Source organism: Mastigoproctus giganteus, chromosome 13 (assembly GCF_048544385.1).
Source record: "Mastigoproctus giganteus isolate SK-2022 chromosome 13, ASM4854438v1, whole genome shotgun sequence".
Classification (NCBI taxonomy): Eukaryota; Metazoa; Arthropoda; class Arachnida; order Uropygi; family Thelyphonidae; genus Mastigoproctus; species Mastigoproctus giganteus.
This window is the reverse complement of record NC_143587.1, coordinates 152,602,982-152,624,846: the sequence shown is the minus strand read 5'-3', so window position 1 is coordinate 152,624,846 and position 21,865 is coordinate 152,602,982. Positions and strand designations below refer to the sequence as shown.

Here is a 21,865-nt window from a genome sequence, read left to right as displayed (position 1 = left end):
ATTTTGATTATTAAAACTCATTATAAGGAGATACTACGTTCAGAGTTTTTTGATGTTATATCCAAAGACCTAAAGCTTTTAGAAAAAGTCTATTCTTCGAATAAATGTCAGAAGTGATGAAAGCGAGAACACATATAGCAACACATCATCCATCAACCAGTCAATCATAAGGAGGGAGAGAAGAAGTTGTACAAATTAGTGATTATAGAGTATGGATAGTAACTGCAAAGGATGAGGGAGGGATTAATAAAAAACATGAGTGGTTGTCTGATTTTTTTAGTATTTTTCTTGTTTATATTTAATATTCTATTCGTTACTTTTTCCACATTATGTGAATTGTCTCGTTCCTTTTTAGAATAGTTATTTCATTATATGTATATTTACTTCATGCACGTACACTTCTTTAAAAAGTCTATCAAAAGTACTGCGCTCAAAAACATTGCCCCTAACATATAAACAGACTTGCATTTCACAGCATCCAAGTTTTTTGTTTTTAAAATCTGGGATCCCTATCCCAGACAGTTTATAAATTCTCTGCAGTGAGACCAACTGATGATGCTACTAACAGCAAGCTCTAAATGGGAAGCATTCAGGGAAGTAATCATAAAATAGAACCTACAGTAAACTTTCGAAACAATGGCACCTTCAGGAATTCAAGGTGTCGTTATTTTGATTTTTCCGTTATCTAGAATGTTTTATTTTTAATGTATTTAATGCAGAAATAATGATGCCAAATTATAAATAGAAAGATTAAGAATGCAATTTTATTAAATGCACATAAAAAAAACATAAACATGTTGACAATCCAATAAATCTGCCTTTAATACACTTCTGCTTACACCCCCATTCTATTTTCTTTATCATATCAAGTTTAGTCTGCAAGTGTAGAACAGTGGCAGTGTCGCCGTCCTTCCCACACCGGGTGGAAAATGCCCAGATTCGAATCCCATCGATGATGATGCGAGAAACTTTTATAGGCATTTTTCACTCTGTGGCTGAGTTGGTGGGTCTTAGGAGTAGATAGCAAGGTTTTCCCCCAGAAATCTAGGGGTTTTCATCCAGAAAAACAGGCAAATCGAGCAGAGAACACATGCAATTTACAGACACAATACACATGGGTATATGAATTAACATTCCAGGTGACCCTAATGTAATAGTTTGGATTTTATCAAGTTTTTCACTAAGTTGTAATGTTGTTCTTCTATTCTTCTCTGTATGAGGTTTGTTACTTTAAGAGCCATAGTGAGAGGATTTTAATTTAAAATAAATGTAAAACAGCATTACAATCTGTGATATCACTACAGAATTCACTTTGAAAATGGCGAATGTATACCAAATTCTAACAGAGAGCAAAATGATTTTATGATAACTGAAACGAAAGTGGAAGAGAATTTGTTGGAGCTAAACATAAAAAAAAAAAAAAAAACCTGGGATAGATCCATCCAATTATATTAAGGAATGCAGCAGGGATATAAGCAAACCCTTAACCATGGGTTAAGGGTTTGCTACCCTGGAACAGAAGCCTTATCTTCTATTCCAGGGAAAATAATGGATTCTCTATTAAGGTATAATGCAGGACCATCTAGGCAGGATTAGTCCTGCATTACATCCTTGAATTACATCCTACTGATCCTTGAGGTTGTCATAGAAATTCTCTCAGATATGCCAGACAAGCTGTACTTGCTACTTGGGAGTCTAAAACGCTGATGGAACTGATATTTGGGCGACATTCAAGTCAAGTGGACCCAATTTTGGAGAAGTCCGGACGATCTGTGACATCCAAATCCTCTGCTTGCACCTTCACGATGGCAGGACTGTTAGTAATCCTGGGTATAACCTCCATGCAAAAGCACACTGTGGGTGACCATTCAGGTGTAAACCAACGTAAGCAGGGGTCGAGGTGTAGTGCCCACACAACACAGAGGAATGCCGCCCCTCTGTGTTACCAGGCAATACTAGGTGGTAGATGACTCACATCAAGCGGTGCAATACCACTACTTTGCTTATTGGAGGCTTGAAGTAGTGGAACCCATGTTTAGTCTCAAGAGAATATTTCCAGTCAACCCTTCCCCATCTCTTCCATCATGTAGAATGATTAATGACTTGAGGTTATGATGAACATTGTGGCGATATCCAATCTTCCTTACATTTCGAGGGTACAGCTCTAAACGGTGTTCGCAGGCTGGCTACTAGTTAGTACACAGGACCGGACCAGACCAGACCAAACCCATTGGTAACTCTTTAAGAGGCTTCCGGATCAGCTAGTATATGATCTTGCTACTTCTACTCTGCCAGATAGTGACTGGAAGGAGTCCGAGTAGTGTGTATGCGGGGGCATTGTCGAGGCAACGTTATGTCAAGGATCTAAGTATATTCTTACCATGTGTAAGCCATATCCAAAAATTTCATTACTTTATACAGCATTACCCCCCACACACACACTTTTTCTTACTATTGAATACACCATGAATTGTCAAACTAATAGAGTAAGCTTATCTGCGAAAAGATCTAAACCTCCCAAACACTTCCTAGTTCATTTCACAAATATACGTGGTCTCAATTCTAAGCTCAATGATGTCCATTTCCACTTGCAGTCTGACAAACCCCCATGTACTTTTTTTAAAGAATCTCAGTTATTGGTTGATTCAACTACTGCACATCTCAGTTGCTCAAATTATTCGCTGTATGATTCCTTTCGCCTCATGGTTGGTACTTGTGTATATGTCCATTCCGATATTCCCTGTCAGAGACTTTGTAATTTGGAATCTCCTCTTTTCAATCTTCTCTGGCTTAAAATCTCTCTACCTCATTGTGTAAAATTCATCTGTTGTCTCTACCATTCTCCCAACTCCACTAATCACTTGTAGCTCTTTGACTTTCTCTCTTTGCAAATTGACTTTCTCCAGTCCAACTTTCCTAACAGTGAGGCAATTTTCATGTTCACAACTCCCACTGGCTTCCGTTTTCTAGTCACACCGACCCAGCTGGTCAAGTGCTGAGACTTTTGCAATTACTAATGACCTTGCACAGATTGTTCATTTACCTACAAGAATACTGGACAATCCTAACCATACAGCCAACACACTTGATCTTTTTCTCACAAACAACCCTTCTAAGTACACGGTCAAAGTGAGTGGTCCTATAGGCACCTCAGATCACAACTTGGTGATTGTCTCTTCTCAATGGAGCCTTTATCTCATGGCTATTCCCACCCTCGTATTGTTTGGCATTACAAGAATGCAAAATGGGATGACCTGCGAGATTTCTTTTCTTCTTTTCCTTGGTCGGATTACTGTTTCAAAACTTCTGATGTCAACGTTTGCCCAGATCGTGTCAGTGAAATTATTCTTGAAGGAATGGAATCCTTTATTCCACACTCCACTTTAAAATCTCTTCCTTTATCTAAACCTTGGTTTTCCAATAAATGTGCTAAGGCTGTTCAAGAGAAGAACGCTGCATATCATAATTGGCTTGTTTCATTTTCTGCCTACACGAAAGCTCGCAACAATTGTAAAGCAGTTATTAATCAGTCCAAACTAGATTTTGAACAGACTAAGAGTAGAAAACTTGCTTCTTGCCCTAATGGTATCAGAGCATTCTGGTCTTTTGCCAAAGCTATTGGCCGCAACTTTTTCCCACCTCTGTCAAAACCAGATGGTTCTGGTGTCACTTCAGCCTACGATAAAGCTGACCTGCTAGCATCCCATTTTCTTCCAACTCATGTATTAATGATCTTGGTAAAACATCTCCCACCATTCCCAACAGGCTTCATTCAAGAATGCAAAATCTGACATCCTTTTGATGGAAGACCACAGGAGGCAAGAAGGATTTTGACGAATCTGGATGCTAATAAAGCTCCAGGTCCTGATGGTATTTCTTCACTTGTTCTCACCCCTGTTCTTTGCCACCTTTCACTTCCTAATTCCAAAGGGGTTTTTCCTTCTGCTTGGAAATTTGCTCATATCCAGCCAGTTCCTAAAAAGGGTGACAAATCCATCCCATCCAATTATTGTTCCATTGCAATTATTTCTATTCTTTCTAAAGTAATGGAGAAATCAATTAACAACCAACTCTTAAACTACCTAGAAACCTTCCGTCTGATCAACGATCGCCAGTAGGGATTCCGTCAGTTTCGATCCACTGGTGATATTCTGTCTTATGTTATCCATTTATGGACAAATTCAATGGAAAAGTTCAGTGAAACACAAGTAGTTGCTCTTGACATCTCAAAGGCTTTTGGTCGTGTGGCATAAAGGTCTTCTAAACAAGCTTCCATCTTATGGTTTGCCAACTGTTTTTTGTAATTGGTTATTCAGTTTTCTCTCTGATTGCTCACTGAGGGTGATGGTAGATGGCTCTCTGTCTTCTAACTTTTCCACTAATGCCGGTGTCCCCCAAGGTTCAGTTCTTTCCCCCACTCTTTTCCTCTTGTATATTAATGACCTTCTTCCATTGACTGGAAATCCCATCCATAGTTTTGCCAATGATAGCACATTGCATTCCACTTGCCATTTTGAGAAACCTTGCCCTGCTCAATCAGCCTCAACTTCTCGAATATCCGCTACCAATTCCTTAAATGCTGATCTGCAGGTAATTCTCCAGTGAGGCAAAGACAACTTAGTTGATTTCAATCCTTCTAAAACTCAGTCTTGTCTTATATCTCACAAAAAGGATTTTTCTGCTCCTATGCTTATTTTTGGTGACACTCCCATTTCTAGGCAAGACGATATATCTCTTTTGGGGATTACCCTGACTTCTAATCTCTCTTGGCACAGGCACATTACAAATATTGCTTCCTCTGCATCTAAAAAACTTTGTTTTCTCTTTCGCTCTCGACGCTACTTTTCTTCCAAACAGCTGTTCACTCTGAACAAATCACAAATTCGCCCTACCATGGAATACTGTTCCCACATCTGGGGTGGTGCCCCCAAAACCTCTCTCAGGCTTCTAGATTCCATTCAGAAGAGGGCAGTTAAGTTAGTTAATGACTCCTCTCTAACAGTCTCTCTCTCCACTAGCTGTCTCATAGACTTACTGTTTCTGCTGCATGCCTTTTCTACACACTTCCATGGGCACTGTTCTTCTGAATTGGCTTCTATAATTGCGACTCTCTCTCTTTCAACAGTCTGAACACATGCAGCCAACAGCCATTTACTGTCCAACTTCAAACTCACAGAACCAACTTTTCATCTTTCTCGTTTATTCATTCAACTGCCGTTTTCTGGAACAAACTTCCTTCATACATATTTCCTGAAAATTACAGTCTACAGAAGTTCAAGTCTAATGTCAACAAATATCTTCTTTCGTCTTCCCAACCTCCAACCCAAGCACACAGTAATAAGTACTATAGGTTCCAATACCTCTCGTGTTTGGGGTTTCGTAAAAAAAAAAAAAAAAAAAAAAAAAGGAGTGCAATTATAATTCAGTCACTTCATGGATTGGTTAAAGGGCTATCTTTTCTGACCAATCAGACTGAACAGTATGGTACAGTAACAAAAGAACTGAATGCAAAAAAAATAATTTTGATATCATATACTTTGATTTCAAGAAAATGTTTGATACTGTTGAATATAAAAGATTGCCATATAAACTGGGGCAGTATGGCATTAAGGACAAGTTACTGCCCTTAATGGCATACACTGATCTTTGTGGATTAATGTTATTAAGGGAGTCCCCCGGGATTCGGTGCTGGGCTCATTGTTGTGGTCTATATTTATTAAAGTATATCAGGCTTAATGTCTCAGTCAGCAGATGATATAAAGGTTGGCAGAGTGGTTAATGACAGTAATCAAGGTAAATTACTGCAACAAGATCTAGAAAATTTAAGCAGATCGGTTATGAAATAGCAGTTAAAGTTTAACATTAACAAATGTAAGGTATCGCATATGGGAAGTAGTAATCCCAGATTAATGTACCAACTGTGTGATACTACACCCAGAATAGTGGGAAATGAAAAAGACATGGGGGTAATTGAGTAGTCAGATATAAAGTTCTCTGAGCAGTGCACACAGGCTGCAAGGCCAGCTCACAAGGTTTTGTCAACGATATACAGAAACTTTGCTAGCAGGGATAAGGAGGTGATTATCCCACCATACAAAGCAATGGTCAGTCACCACATCTCGAGTACTGCATACAGGTCTGGAGGCCTTATTTTAAGTAGAGTGTAGATCTGCTGGAACAGGTGCAGATCGGGACAACGAGACTGGTGAAGGGAACAAAAGGGTGGTCTTACAAATAAAACTTTCTGCAAACTGCAGAATCTGGAGACTAATCACCTGCAAAGTAATCTGATTGAGATGTTTAAGGCTTTGAATGGATTGAGCAAGTCAATGCTGATGGAATTCTTTTCTCTTGCTCAGACTACACACATGGACATATCCATATACTGTATGTTGTAGCCAAAGCACTGGATATTGTATTCGTTGGCATGTAATGAACATAATGTCCAGTGCTAGAAAAAAAATTACTGGAAAATAATTTTTCCTAATTTTTCTAGAAAACAAATTTATAGTAGAACTAGAAAAAATTATTATAGGAGATGAACACGTGATGTTGGAATTGTGAGGTTTTTTTTTTTTTTGGGCAATGCTTTATAAACTTGCTTTCTTGCATTCCTCATACTAAATAGCTTGCTTGAATAACTTAAATGCCAAACATTATCAGAAGGAATGAGGTAATGATATGAGGTGTTTGTTTTTTTGTTTATGCTGTATAAGCTTTGCTTCTAGCTTTATTTGTCTTTTAACACTAATGTGAATAGTGCCACTGAAATTAGTAGAACTGAGTTCAAATAATGCAGAAATAGCTTCCTAGATGGAAACAAAAACAGGAGGGAGAAACAGAAAATGGTGATGACGATGATAATGACAGAATTAGCATGCCTACAAAGCTTTAAGGAGCAGCTTTACTGCACATATTTAATTAAGGACTTCCAAAATGAAATGGATAAATAAATTCTACCCAAAAAAATCATACTGAGAACATTGTGTAATTTGAAATGATAAAGAAAATGCACCACACCCTTCCTACTCAATAATTTAATAGTAAGTGTAGAAGTTAACAATTTTTAATCTAATATAATATAGTTCTGTATCATAAAACTTTGTTTTTTTAGCTAAAATCTGAATGGTGAAGCAATGAATCAAAGTGGGTGAAAAACACTGATATATTGAAAATAGAAATTATTGAATTTTACTGTAGTTAAATCATTTCTAGTTTAATTTATGATTACTAGTTTTCATTATATTTTATTTCATCACATTTTATTTTTCATTACTAGTTTAATGGAACGAGTACAGAGAAGGGCAACAAGGTTAGTGAAGGGAACAAAGGGTTGCTCTTACGAAGAAAGGTTTAAGTTTTGCAAATTACAGTGTCTGGAGACTAGGCACCGGCGAGGTGATCTGATAGAGGTGTATAAAGCCTTGAATGGTTTGAGCATGCTCAATGCTGATGGGATTCTGCCTCTTGCTCAGAATAATCACCTGAGAGGGCATAAATTCAAATTGAGGAAAGACAGCTGTACGGAAATTTGCCTTTAGCCAGCGGGTAGTTGGTTGGTGGAACAGACTTGTTGTGGAAGTTGATAGCCTAAATAAATTTAAGTCTCATCTGGACAGGTATTTCGAACGAACGGAGGGGTGAAGTGGAAGTTTTTTTTTTTTTTTTTTTTCCTGGCTGATGCTGCATAAGTTTGCTTTCTTGCATCATATGCCTCTACTAATGCTAATGCTAATTTTTATTAATTAAATACGCGGCATTCATGGAGAGTAAACATTTCTCTTTGCACTATGGACAGGTGAATTAAAGGTTAAAGGATTAGCAGTTTGGATTCAGAACTAATTTGTGTTTTGCTTAATTAATTTAGTGTAATGTCAAATTTAATTCTGATAAGTTATTTTCTATGAGATTTTGAACTTAATTGCTATAATATCATAAATTAAATTTTGATAAAAGGTACTTTCTGTGATATTCTGAAAATTTCACAATTGTTGTTACAACATCCACACTGAATACTTCATCCAAAAATACTGCACCTCAGATAGAAATGGCCACAAGTAATTCCTGCATCAGTCACATCTTTAACACTTGCATTGCTATAGCAAGGGTCGGCAACCTGCAGCTCACGAGCACCACGCTCTTTGAACATGTAACTGCGGCTCTTTAACTTTCAGCCTGCATGAAGCACAATTTAAAATGGAGTTAAAGGACTTAAAAATCAAGGACATGTGGAGTGCAAGACTAAAATGCTTTAAAATTGAAATGAGAATTTGGAAAGGCAAACGGCTGCCCTTGCAATTCTACACAAATGGACGGCGATAGATGAGTTGAAAAAGTAAGACCAAATTGTGTTCAATGCAGGGAGTACCTTACCGAACAAGAATTTGAAAATTTGAAAATATTTGCATTTGGACTTTCCCAGTTTTTTGTTCGATGTATTTCTGCAGGCAAATATTTTTGAACATGACCTATATTAAAAATAAATCAAGAAACTGTCTGAACAATGAGTCTCTCAGCATCTTTAAGGATGAAAATTAAAGCATACTCGCCTGATGTTGAGAGACTCGCTCAAGAAGTTCAGCAGCAAAAGTCACATTAAATCATACTTAATTGGATGTTTGTTGCATTTTTTCAGTATTAATAAATAATATTTCAAAATATATATATTTTTAATAAAACACCTTACCACTCTATTCCATTTCTTAAAAAACTCCCCCCCTCCCCCCAGCTTGAGCTGAGGTGCAGTTCTTTGGATTCTCTTTTTTTTTTTTAATTATATCAAAAATGGCTCTTCACTCAAAAAAGGTTGCCAACCCTTGGCCTATGGCATGTATTTAAAGATTGATCTAATTGATAATCATAACTGATAATTTTATTTGTTCCCAATGTAAGGAGTTTACCAATCTCAAATTAAAACTTGGTGTGTTACTAGAAGAATCTGAGTCACTGAAGAAACAAATGCTTGCCCCTAGATTCAGACATCAGAAAAATTATCAGTTATGATTATCTAATTGATAATCATTAACTGATAATTTTATTTGTTCCCAATGTAAGGAGTTTACCAATCTCAAATTAAAACTTGGTGTGTTACTAGAAGAATCTGAGTCACTGAAGAAACAAATGCTTGCCCTAGATTCAGACATCAGAAAACAGAATAATCCTTTCAACCAGTGCAAACTGCACTGGTTCACAAAAGGATTTACTTCTGCTGGGAGATTTCCATTGCCACGAAAATGGGTAACATTTTTTGTAATAAGGATAGGCTGACTAGAACCAAGGTATGTTTCCCAGGAACATCAATTAATGATGTCTCCAACAGACTATCAGGTCTGGGGGGGGGGGTAAAGAGAACATTATTATTTATGTGGGTACTAATGATATTAAGCAAACACAGAAACTGATGATTTATTAGAAAATTATTATTATAATTATACATATTATTAATGGCATTTATTCAAAGAAATAACCACAGTCCAGGGTAATGGAAGGGATTTTGCAAAAGTGATTACAATAGGCTCAGTAATTTTTTAAACTCTTTTCAATGGGACCAAGTGACGGTTAAAAAATGTAAATGCCAAATACCAAGCTTTTAGACACATAATCTTAGAGGCCACCAAGTGTTTTATGCTGATTAAAAGATACTGTTTAAGATTTAGAACAAAATGGATGCCAGATGAACTGACAAGCTTAGTAAAAGAGATCAATAAAAAAAAAATAAAAAAAATGCATGGGATGACATCTTGTCAAGGAATACAGAATCCTACAATACATAAAGTAGCGTGTAAACAATATACTCAATTGATTAGGCAGGCTAAGGTAGGTTATGAAAAGTCCTTTGCTAAGAGTGTTCAAGAAAATCAGCAAGGAATGGATTGGTGAAATGGGAAGGCTTTTATTTTGCTGATGTTGTATAAGCTTGCTTTCTTGCATCATTTGCAACTACTAATACAAATAACTTGCATATATGTAACACTATAAGGAATAAGATTTATCACATTGATTCACTGATGGCATGACTACTTATGATCCTTTACAGACTACTGATAAATTCAATAAATATTTTGATTCTACACTCACACAAATGTTTATAGAGATGAGGTTAGCAGAAATCTATCAAATACTGAGTTAACATGCTTGCTGCCACATATATTTCTGAGGGTCATTACTATGTGCCTTTAGTGTAACTTATATTTTTTCTAAATTTTGATTTGATATCATTCTTCAGTTAGATTATTTCTCTAGGAGGCTGGAACAAGTAGACATTTGCCTTTTAGTAAACGGAAGGGATTTCATCTGTGTAAAATCATCACTTTTTTAACAGTGATGATTCTTCACAGAGATCCAAGTAACACTTTCTGGTATTCTAACATCAACAGATGCATTTGAACGAGATTCAGAATCTGTATCACTTGGATCAAATTCTATTTCAGTTTAAGATGACATATTATAAAGAATTAATTCAATGCCATCAGCTTCAACATACTGTTCATCAGTGTTGCTTTTCAGTACTAATATCCCAGACTGTGGATCCATTCTAATAACCCTTTATGGTAAAATTTTATAAAAATTGTGAAATATTCATTGTTTGTATTAAAAACATATACAAATGCTGCTCACACAAAATTTTATCAGTAGACATATACTAAGGATGATGTTCTGTTTTTCACAAACGAAAATATTAAAATTCAGTAAGCATAATAATCTTCAAAAAATTTTACCTTTCCTTCTTGTGAAAAATACCGAACTAAATAAAATAACTTCAACATAAGCAAAGAACATTTGAAACTGTGAACAAGGTATACAGCTTTTATAGTGCTCTCTAAATAGTGTGACTGGCGCTAAAAAAAAATCCCAGCCGTAATGCAAATAGTCCATGGTCCAATTAGTGTGCTGATATCAAGCAGTTATTCATTTCATATGCCTTTCCTTTCACTGTGCTCATTTATTGACCACAACTGAATGCACACATATTTGCATCAAGGCACAACACTTGTAGTTCATTTTGATGCAAGTTTGCAAAACAAACTTTCATCAAAACAAGACATAGAAGAAAATGTGTTAAACAAAGAGAAAGATGGAAGAGGAAACTGCTGAAAGTGACCAAAGCACATGGGTCAAAAGAAATTATCTAAATATATTAAAACAAGCTGCAAACGAGGCAGTTAATCCCATGGTCATAATAATGAGAGCATCCAACTCAGGAAAAGAACCTGAAAACTGGAGACATTCAAATGAATCTCTCTCCTATTCAAAAGAATGATGCAAAGGATTAAATTGGTAACTAAAGTCTGATCTCAGTGACAGGGAAAATAATGCAAGATAATCTTGACAGGAGTGGAGCCATAAGGCAATGATAGCACATGCACTTACTGATTGAAAATAATCTATGATCAATCTGAATAGATACTATGTCACTGCAAAGGAATTGGATGTAAAGAATAATTTTGGCCTCATATATTTAGATTCCAGTAAAGGCTTTGATGTTGTCCATCAACTACCATATCTGTTATAAAAATTTAAGTAATATAGAATTAGAGACAATGTACTACGTCATGATAAAAGAATAGTTAAATGGTAACAGATAATGAATGGTTATAAATTGCCACTGCTCTTCATGGACTAATGCGATGAGTGTGCTATTACAGGGAAAACTATAAAGTATATAAAGGCAAGAGCCTCAAGCTACATGGTAGAATGACTAATGTATAGGTTAGTACAATTGCATCAATTTAATTTGTAGCCATCTACCAAAGTAGTTTAAATTGGCAACGTTTTAATTATATCTCATATTGTGAATACCTTCACAACAAGTTGCCATGATATTTCACTATCTCGAATATGTTTGCATGGGTAGCACAGTGGTATCAACATTCTCCCCACACTGGGTGGAAAAGGCCTGGGTTCGAATCCTGCTGATGACGCGAGGAACTGAAATGGACTTTTTTCACTCCATTGCTGAGTTAGTCAGTCTCAGGGGTGTAAAAACCCCAGAAACTGGGGTTCCTTTTCTGTGAATTTGAAAAAGTGTCTGAAATTCTCCCTAGACATGATAGGAGGGAGTATATGATGAGAGCCTTGTCGATCAATTCAGCCCTGGAGAGTTTGTCAAGGCTAAAGGTAGAATTTTTATCAGCCTGATCTGTGCTTGTTAACAGGAGAGACTGCTTCTACAGGGATGGGATACACTTAAATAGAAAGGGTTCAAGAATATTTGCTGATGCTATTGAGGCAGTGTTAGAGGGGGGACCAGAATACTGCTGGCTTGGTGGGTTACACAGACTGATAGATTAACAGTTTGTTTGTTTTGTTTGTTTGTTTGTTTGTTTTGTTGGTTTTTAGGAGCATTAGCAACTAAGGCCATATTGCTCCGGGATATGCGGTGGTCATTCCTTGACCTTTCCGCATCCTCCGTATTTGGTGGTGACGGGCTCGAACCCCGGTCTAATCAAGAAGCGTGTGCTGCGCACTGCTGCTCCTTCCCACCTGGCTACGGAGGCGCCCGTAGATTAACAGTAGCTGCTGGCAGAGGTGAAAGTGATTCTTGCACTGCTGCTATTGGAATGAGCAGCAGCCGGAAAACAAGGTGCGGGAGGTTTCAGAGACCACTGGGAGTCATTGCAGAATAAATAAATACATGGGCTGTGTTAGGGTAACTAAGAATAGGAACAGGTGCATGTATACTCGCATGTACACCAATCCTAGGAGTTTGGTAAATAAATTTGAAGTGTTGGTCAAAACATCAAAACAGATATTGTTGGGATATCAGAGACGTAGTGTCACACAGATATAAGAAATGCAGAAATGGAATTTGGGAAGTGCAATATGTACAGGAAGGAGGGGTTATGCTATTAGTTAAGAAACACAAAATCCAAGGAAGTACAGCCAGTCAACATGGGTGGAGAGAGCAGTTTTGAGTCAGTTTGGTATGACATAAGCACAGAGAAAGCAAAATTGAGAGTAGGATTGTGTTATGGGCCTAATAAATCTGATGAGTATAATAAACAACTGTACAGAGAAATAGAGTTGGCCAGTAAATCAAACTGTCTTATACTGGGGGGATTTTAACTTTTCAGAGATTGACTGGACCTTGTGGGTTGGTCACTCACACACTAACAAGACTTGTGGATTAAATGGATGACTGTTTACACTGCAACATGTTCGAGAGGCAACTAGAGGGAGTAATACTCTTGGTAGTGATTAGTAGTAGTGATTCTTCATGAATTAAGAATCTGCAGATAAAGGAACCACTAGGTGGCAGTGATCACAGTGTACTGAAGAAGTGGGATTTACTCGACGTGGTAACTACACTCAGGGGTAAAGGGAACGGTTTTTGCTTTCATAAGGGTGACTACGGTGGTCTGAAACAGTTTTAAATTCTATACAGAAAACAGAAAAGAGTTCTTTACTCTAGAAGGAATGGAATAAATTAGATTGGTCCACGTGATATCAATGGTTCAATTGTTGATGATCCTGCTCAGGTAGGTAACTAAGTAAATGAGTATTTTGCATCTACATTCACACATGAGGAGTTATTCGGGTAGGGGAATACCAGAGGTGTATTAAACTCTGCCAGTGAGCTAGATGATTCTGTAATAACAGAGCAAAGTGGGAGAAATTATTATTATTATTAGCCATATGGTGCAAGGAAGCCTGAGGCTTATGCTGGCAGTATTGCTCTACCTCCGGTGGGTGTGAAATTTTCAGTGGTATTTACACCGGTACAGGATGACTGTTGACCCAGACCCAGTGCTAGGGGTATGCACCAGGCAGCAGCTGCCCATGTGTTGGCTGTACCCTGGTGGCATAGTAGCCTGACACAAACAAAACAACACACATTAATATTTACACACATAAACTTACACTTTTTCAGGCCCATTATCCAGAGTTTCTGCACCATAACAGAGTACAAAGGTGGAGATGGGCTAATGCCTAAGAGCCACCCCAATATAAGAACACACACACACACAAACAGTACCTTGATTACCATTATATAGAATGGATATTTATATATATGATAATGTCTATAAAACTGTATATAAATTGTTTATATCATGAGAATGTACATAAAACTGTGTGTAAATAAAGGGAAATGGAATGGAATCGAAAATGAGGCTTATGCTGCACCAGCCAAAAAAAAGTTACCCTGAGAGAGAAAGAGAGAGAGTCAGAAGTAGAAAAGAATCACCAAGAAATAGAAGAAAGTGATATCCAGCTCAGGACCCTGGGTGTGGATGGATGGCACTTAGGGTGGATGAGATATATCAAGTTATGTTAAAGTAGGCAGCAGAGAAAGTAAGCAATTCAGAAGGGTGTTTTTTTTTTTTTGGCTGATGCTATATAAGCTTGCTTTCTTGTATCATGTGCCTTTACTAATGCTAATGCTAAGCAAACCCTTAGCCATAATTATGAGAGCTTCCTTGGACTAGGGGAAGTAGCAACTGGAAATGTGCAAATGTGACCCCAATCCACAAAGGAGGATCAAAGGGAGACAGGTAATTACACACATGTTAGTTTAACTTCTGTTCCAGGGAAATTAATGGAGACACTGGTTAAAGAAGCACTGCAGGATCATCTAGACAAGACTTCAGTTATAGCTCGGACACAGCATGGGTTTGTTAAGGGGAAGTCTTGTCTGTCCAATTTGATTGGATACTATGATGTAGTCAGGAAGGAACTGGATGCAAAGAATAATTTTGATATCATATATTTGGATCTTAGATACTGTTGCACATGGAAGACTGCTGCACAAATTGGAGCAGTGTGGCATTGGAGGCAAATTGCTGCTATGGATAAAGGGATGGTTGAGTGGGAGAAGACAGAGTGGTAATCAATGGACACTGCTCTTCGTGGACTAATGTTATTAGTGGAGTCCCTCAGGGTTCAGTGTTGGGTCCATTGCTGTTTTCTGTATTTATAAATAGTATTGATGATGGTATATCAGGCTTAATATTTGCAGACGATACGAAGGTTGGCAGGGTTGTTAATGACACTAATGACAGTACACTGCTGCAACAGGATCTAGAAAAGTTGAGCAGATGGGCTGAGAGGTGGAAAATGAAGTTTAACATTGACAAATGTAAAGTACTACATATGGGAAGCAGTAATCCCAGAGTAACATATCAACTCTGTGGTACCACACTGACAATGGTAGAGAATGAAAAGAGCCTGGGGGAAATTGTGTAGGCAGATATGAAGTTTTCTGAGCGGTGTAGACGGTATGGAAGAGTAGCTCATGGTGTCTTGTCAATGATATACAGGAATTTTTCTAGCAGGGGTTAAGGAAGTGATTATCCCCTTATATAAGGCAATGGTCAGACCACACCTTGAGTACTGTATACAGGTCTGGAGGCCTCATTTTAAGAAGGATGTAGAGCTTAGTGATCTTTAAGCATCCACACTACCTGTCCGAATAAAGTGAGCTCTTAAGAAACATAAGCAATCGATAGTATGATCGTTTAAAATGGATCTAATTTTGGTACATATTTGATTAGCAGCAGAAAATGCCCTTTCAGATTCTATTCTGATACTATTATACTGAGATAATTTTAGACTATCTCAGTCCATATTTTATAGGCTTTGAACTTTTTTAGCAAAAGCAGTTAAAAGTATTTCATTAATTTCCAACTCAAGTTCATCTTTTAAAATCTCATTGGAGTCAAGCAATTTCTTATTTTGGAAAGAATTTGAGGAACAGATGTTCTGTTCCATGTTGGTCTTCCATGGTTGAATGATGTTTATCATTTTCTGAAGGAGAAAGACGTTTTATTAAGCAAAGTATAATTTTCACTACAGTATCTTTACTGAGTTTGGGAGAGAGCAAAGAGTGGGGATAAAGAATAAAGAAGAGAGCAAAGAGTGCAGTTAAGGAATTCTTCACATATATAAATGCAAAAAAACAGAAGGGCAAATCAGATTGGACCCTTATGTAACGGACATGGGATAGTATTAAATACCATAGCTGAAGTTGCAGATGAACTCAACAGTTACTTTGCATCGATATTTACATTGAAAAAAAAAAAAAAAAAAAAAAACACTTTGTGTCAATGAGATATTATCGAAGTGAAGTTTAAAAAAATGTAATTAATGATGTTGAAATTTCAAATGATTATTTAATGAGAAAACCTTCGCACCTATAGGTGAGTAAGGCTCCTGTGGTTGATGGCATAACCCTATAATCTTAAAGGAGGCGGCAAGTGAGTGCATTGAACCATTAAGGATAGTTATGAGAGCATCACTGGCCTCAGGAGAGATTCCATTGGATTGGTGTAAATTGGAACATAAAAGCAGTTCTAAGAGTAACGGGAAATTACCAACTGGCCAGTCTAACTTCAGTAGTAGGGAAAATCATGGAGGCCACAATCAAGGGTAGAATTCAGGATCATTTAGATGGAAATGGAATTCTGTAGGATACACAGCATGGTTTTGTAAAGGGAAAATCATGTTTAACAAGTCTGGTTAGCCATTGACTCAGTTCCACATGACTGGTTACTTTATAAGATGGAGCAGGCTGGAATCGTAGGAAAAATCCTTAGATGGATAGCACAATGGCTTGAGGGCACCAGGCAGAGGGTTGTGATAAATGGTTATTCCTCAGATTGGGTTAATGTAAGAAGCGGGGTTCCCCAAGGATCAGTATTGGGACCACTGTTGTTTTTGATTATCTTAAATGACATCTATGAAGGGATGGAGAGCGTGAGGTCTAAACTTGCAGATCTTTTGCAACGATCAGTAGAGCAGTTAATGACTGCTGCCAAGCAGAGCTTCTTCAGAGTGACCTAGATAGACTTCTAGGATGGTCAGAAAAGTGGCAGCTATATGCTTAAATTCAGCAAAATGCAAGGTCTTACACCTGTGGAACAACAACCCCAAAATAACTTATACACTTGGTGGAGTTGAACTAAAGTCAGTAGTGGAGGAATGGGACTTGCAATACTGTCAGACATGAAGTTGTCCGAGAATTGTGGACAGGTTGCAATGTTGCATGGTATCCTATTGATGATTTAACGAACGACGTCATAATCGCATAAAGGTGATTTTATAACCTTTATGTGATTAAATTATAAACAATTATTTTGTTTTTTAAATTAGTACCGAAAAACCGGCATTTTTTGTATCAATAACAGTATTTGAATACCGGAAAAAAATTACTTGGATCTCGGTATTGTAAGTACCACTTGGATCCAAATGACATCATAGAACCAAGTGCAAGTCATCAGTGTGGAAATTTCTTAGATTACAATGAGCTGCTGAAAGAATTGAAAGAAAAGTTAATGGTATCGTCATTCAGAAATACTTCAAATATTAACACTAGCTCCAGTTAGTTGGTCCATAAAGAAAACAATGGAAGAGTTTAGTGTCTCAGAAAGAATGGTCAAGAAAGCTAGAAAACTTAAAGCAGAAGGAATCATGGCCATACCTGGAAAACAGCAAGGAAGAAAGCTTTCTGAGCAGGTAATGCAAAGATGATGGAATTTTTTGAAGATGATGAATTTAGTCAGATATGCACTGGAAAGAAAGATTAAATTTCCATTAGAAATGCAGATGGAATAAAAATGCAAATGCAAAAGTGACTACTACTCAGCAACTTGAAGGAAATGTTTATAACTTATCGAGATGGATCTAACATTGGATTTTCTAAATTTTGTGAACTTCGACCCAAGTTGTGTGTCACAGTTGGTGCACCAGGAACACATTCTGTATGTGTATGCACAATCCATTGAAATGTCAAGTTAATGCTAGCAGCAAGTCCTGCTGAATGTGATTACAAGGTTCTCATTGGTAAAACAGTCTGATTTGGAGTCAAAAGATTGTATGCTTCGTTGGTGTGAAAAATGTCCAGGAATAGATGAATTAAAAAAAGTTTCTAGAGAGTATTTTTGAAAACAACGAACCAGAAGATATTATTGAATTCAAGCAATGGATACACACTGACAGAGATACACTAGACACAAAGCAATTAACAACAGAAGATTGTATTGAAGAGTTGAGTACAAAGATATTTAACCTTTCCTGTCATCACTACATTGCTAAACATCAAAGCTACCGTTTGAAGTCAACAAAGGAAAACCTAATGACAGGAGAATTGGTGGATTTTGCAGAAAATTATTCATTTGTTGTGCAAGATGCTGTTCAAGGGTTCCACTGGGAGAATAGCCAGGCTACATTGCATCCATTTGTCATTTATTACAAGGAGGTTGAACTTCAGAAAGAAGTTTCTGCATAATCAGTGACTGCCTTCGACATGACAATTGCAGTGCATGTTTTTCTAACCAACTTAATTAAATATTTGAAGAGTTTCATGACAGAAACTCTTCAAACAGGCACATTTACTACTTCAGTGATGGTTCTGCAGCTCAATACAAGAATTTCATTAACTTGTGTCATCATCATAAGGATTTTGATAAATGGAATTTCTTTGGCACTAGCCATGGCAAGTCACCATATGACAGAATTGGTGGAACAATAAAATGATTGGCAGCACGTGCAAGTCTCCCACACCCAAATGAAAACCAAATCCTGACACCAAGAAACATGTTTGAATTTTGTGACAAGTATGTGACTGGAATAAAATTCTGTTTTGTTTCTAAAGAGGAAATTAAGCAAGTAAGGCCATTTCAAGAGAAAAGATTCATAGACAGTCATACTACTGCTGGAACAAGAGAAAATCATCACTTCATTCCTATTGATGCAAGACAGATTCATGTTTGCAGAGTATCAAATGACACACCATCATCATTTGTAGCTCATGTAGATCATACTAGTGAAACCAATATTCAATATGTGCCAATTGTTAATTTACAACCTGGCCAATAACATTGACTGTATTTATAACTATAATTGGTGAATGGGAAATATTTGCAAAATTTCAACTGAAGAACACGATGTATAAGTAAATTTCATGCATCCTCATGGAGCAGCTCGCTCATTTCACTGGCCTGTTAGACAAGATGTCTACTGGATTCCTGAACAACAAATTATTGCCAATCTTCCAGCTCCAAAAACAACAACAATGGGATGACAACATAGATTGCCTGAAGTAGTAATATCAACCATGAATGAAAAATTCCAGTCCATTACGAAGCAGTGATTCAATATTTTCACACTCACTTGCTTATTTCAAATTGTATTGTGTTTTAAATAAATTTTGTTGCAGTTATAACTTCTTTCAAGCTTAGAAACCAACAGAACATCATCTTTACACTTGGAATCCTGAACAAAGACTACTTTTCAGGCTTGGGAACTTGCACTAAAGAAACCCATGCAATTTCTTTTCTTGCCATTTGCACCCCCATTGTAAAAAATACAGATCTTTTTGTGCATTGGCAATATATCCTTTCTCCTTAAACCAAGGGGCAGAGTAATTGCAGAAATTTTCACTCTTGTAAATGCAATAGTTCTGTCCTTATTGAGATGTGAAACTTCACCATCAAATAAGTATGCAAATATTATGTGGAAAATATAAAATGTTGAAGGCCATTTTTTAGGCCTTCAGTAGCAAGACAAAACTGAAAAAACAATGATTCTTTTGCTCAAAACCTGCTCTTTCCAATGGTGGCAAAAACGAGAGAATTGAAGGTATCCCACATTAAGATATATGCCCCTAGAGATGGGTCAAATTTTGACTTTCAAATTTTGAGTCTCTCTCTTTGAAAGAAAATATCTCAGCCAGCAAACAAGTATAAGAGTTCATATTTAGTTGGGCTGAATTCATGCAGATGCTAAATGGAATGCCCAAAGAAGAAGGTACCAAAGGTTTTTATTTCAAAGTTATGACTTTCAAAAGTCTTGCTTAAATTTGTTGTGACAAATATTTTTGGTGCCAGTTTTAGACTGCATTGTAAAAAAAAATGTGGTTTTCAAGCCTGGACACTAAAAGTTTTGCATTCTCTGCCAAAAGTTAACAAGTTAACTAGGTATAACAAGTTTCAGAGCACTACCTCTCAATGTTGTGCAACAGCAACATTTAAAACTATGAAATTTTTTTGTGATTTGCTCCACGCAACACAAGTTTGTTTGTTATTTGGTTTTTAGGAGCATTAGCAACTAAGGCCATATTGCTCTGAGAAATGCGGTGGTCATTCCCTGACCTTTCCGCATCCTCCGTAACACAAGTGACCCCCACAAAAAAGGTGCTGGTGCCTCAAGCATACTATATTGTGAACTGAATTTTTGCAGAGCTTCTTTGGAAACCTGTTTAAACATCTACATCAAGTTTTCAACAAATTTGAAGATGGTCGAGCAGGGGCCATCTTCAAAATTAGGCCACTCGGTAAAAAAGCCATAATTGAAACTGAATATAACAACTGAAAGTAAACTTAAAAAAAAAAAAAAAAAAAAAAACACATATAAAATTATAATAAAATTCCTTAAAAAATTACTGGGAATTCATATGTCCAGTATTTGTCATATTTTGGACAGTAAACTCAAATAAAAATAACTAACTGACTACATCAAACATGGGCACCTTCAATTTTAAAGTTAATTAGTAACTCATATTTTGATAAATTTACTAAATAAAATTCTATTAAAAGAATTGATGTTGACTTATATATATATATATATATATATATATATACTTTTTAATGAGTTCGAAATTTAAGCTAAATTTAGTAAATTTTCTATTCCATAACAGTATCCTAATCAGCAGGTAGATATATAAGTTCACTGGGTTCTTTTTTTTTTTTTTTTTTTTTTTTGAACGATCAGAAGCTCCAGCATGTGCAGATGCACAGAGAAGAACGAGTGGTCAGTTCACCCCCCCCACCCACCCTTGGACCTTGGGAAAGGGGCCCAAAATTGTAGCTGGGTCACCCACGTAAAAACCTGGTTTAACACAGTCCACCCAAAGACCGGCCGCTAGATCTTTGAGGTATTGAGTTAGCGTCAAAAACCTCTAGTTATGGGTCAAAACCGACAGCAGAGTAGTATAATGCTTACCAGGAATGCAACTAATGCGGATAATGAATGCATTTTTATCTATACACGATCAACATGTCCCGCTTTGGTCGCCAGATCTGGTCACTTTAAATATATCTCTAGGTCAAAACCGAACACAAAGTTTACACTCCGGTTTAATTTTTTTTTTACTGTCCAATGAAAAAAATAATAAAAATTCAATACGTTGTACACAGATATGAAGTTCACGAACATGCAAATTGATGCGACTTACTACACTTCTGAACAATTTTGCACTTCTCCAAAAAATGTGCAAATATAAGACAGCTATATCCCAAAAAATATATTCATAACTTGAAACATTTTCTTACTCTGCTCATTTTCAAAAATAACATTTAAAATAATTTAAATTCTCTGTGTTTTCCAGACATTGAATTTGTTACATATATCAAAACAATGTAAATAAATCGTGCATTTTTCCGCTCACGTGTGTTGACTTCGTCATGGATAACAATCACGTCGCATGGGCTCCTTAGCATAAATCTGATTTGACAAATAAACAAACAAACAGAATATCGTAGATAAAATTCCCACTTACCATCGTGCTTCATGGAATGGAAACTAATCCACCACTTTAAAACTATGCAGTGCCAAGAAACTGTGCAATTCAGCAACAGAAGTTTTCTATTTACGTCACACGGCCATCTAAAACAGCCTGATAAAAACAACACTGTTTACTACCGGCAAAAAAAATAAAAAATAACATAATAAATAGGATACAGAAAAACATAAGCTGTTCACAAATAAACATTAAATAGTATATGGATGAGAATATAATAATTTTCATCTATTTCCTATGCTTAATAATAATTGGCAATTAACTACATAAAATTCTTTCTATGATAATAATATAACCAGAATATACAGCCTTATTATATATCTACAGAAAACGAACAATTCACCTATCTAA

At 36.6% G+C, this 21,865-nt stretch overlaps 1 protein-coding gene across 3 annotated transcripts in view; it reads right to left on the bottom strand.

Annotated features, from left to right (window-relative positions):
• LOC150076529 (uncharacterized) overlaps positions 1-21,598 on the bottom strand; it is a 437,825-nt gene extending 416,227 nt beyond the window's left edge. For 2 of the 3 annotated variants that reach the window (XM_090387824.1, XM_090387826.1), the window contains exon 1: positions 21,494-21,598. The gene's annotated coding sequence lies outside the window, so the exon portion shown is untranslated. Of the gene's footprint in view, positions 1-21,382; positions 21,463-21,493 lie in introns of those variants that run through there. The other variant, XM_090387825.1, reaches the window with a different exon arrangement.
• Positions 21,599-21,865: the final 267 nt, after the last annotated feature.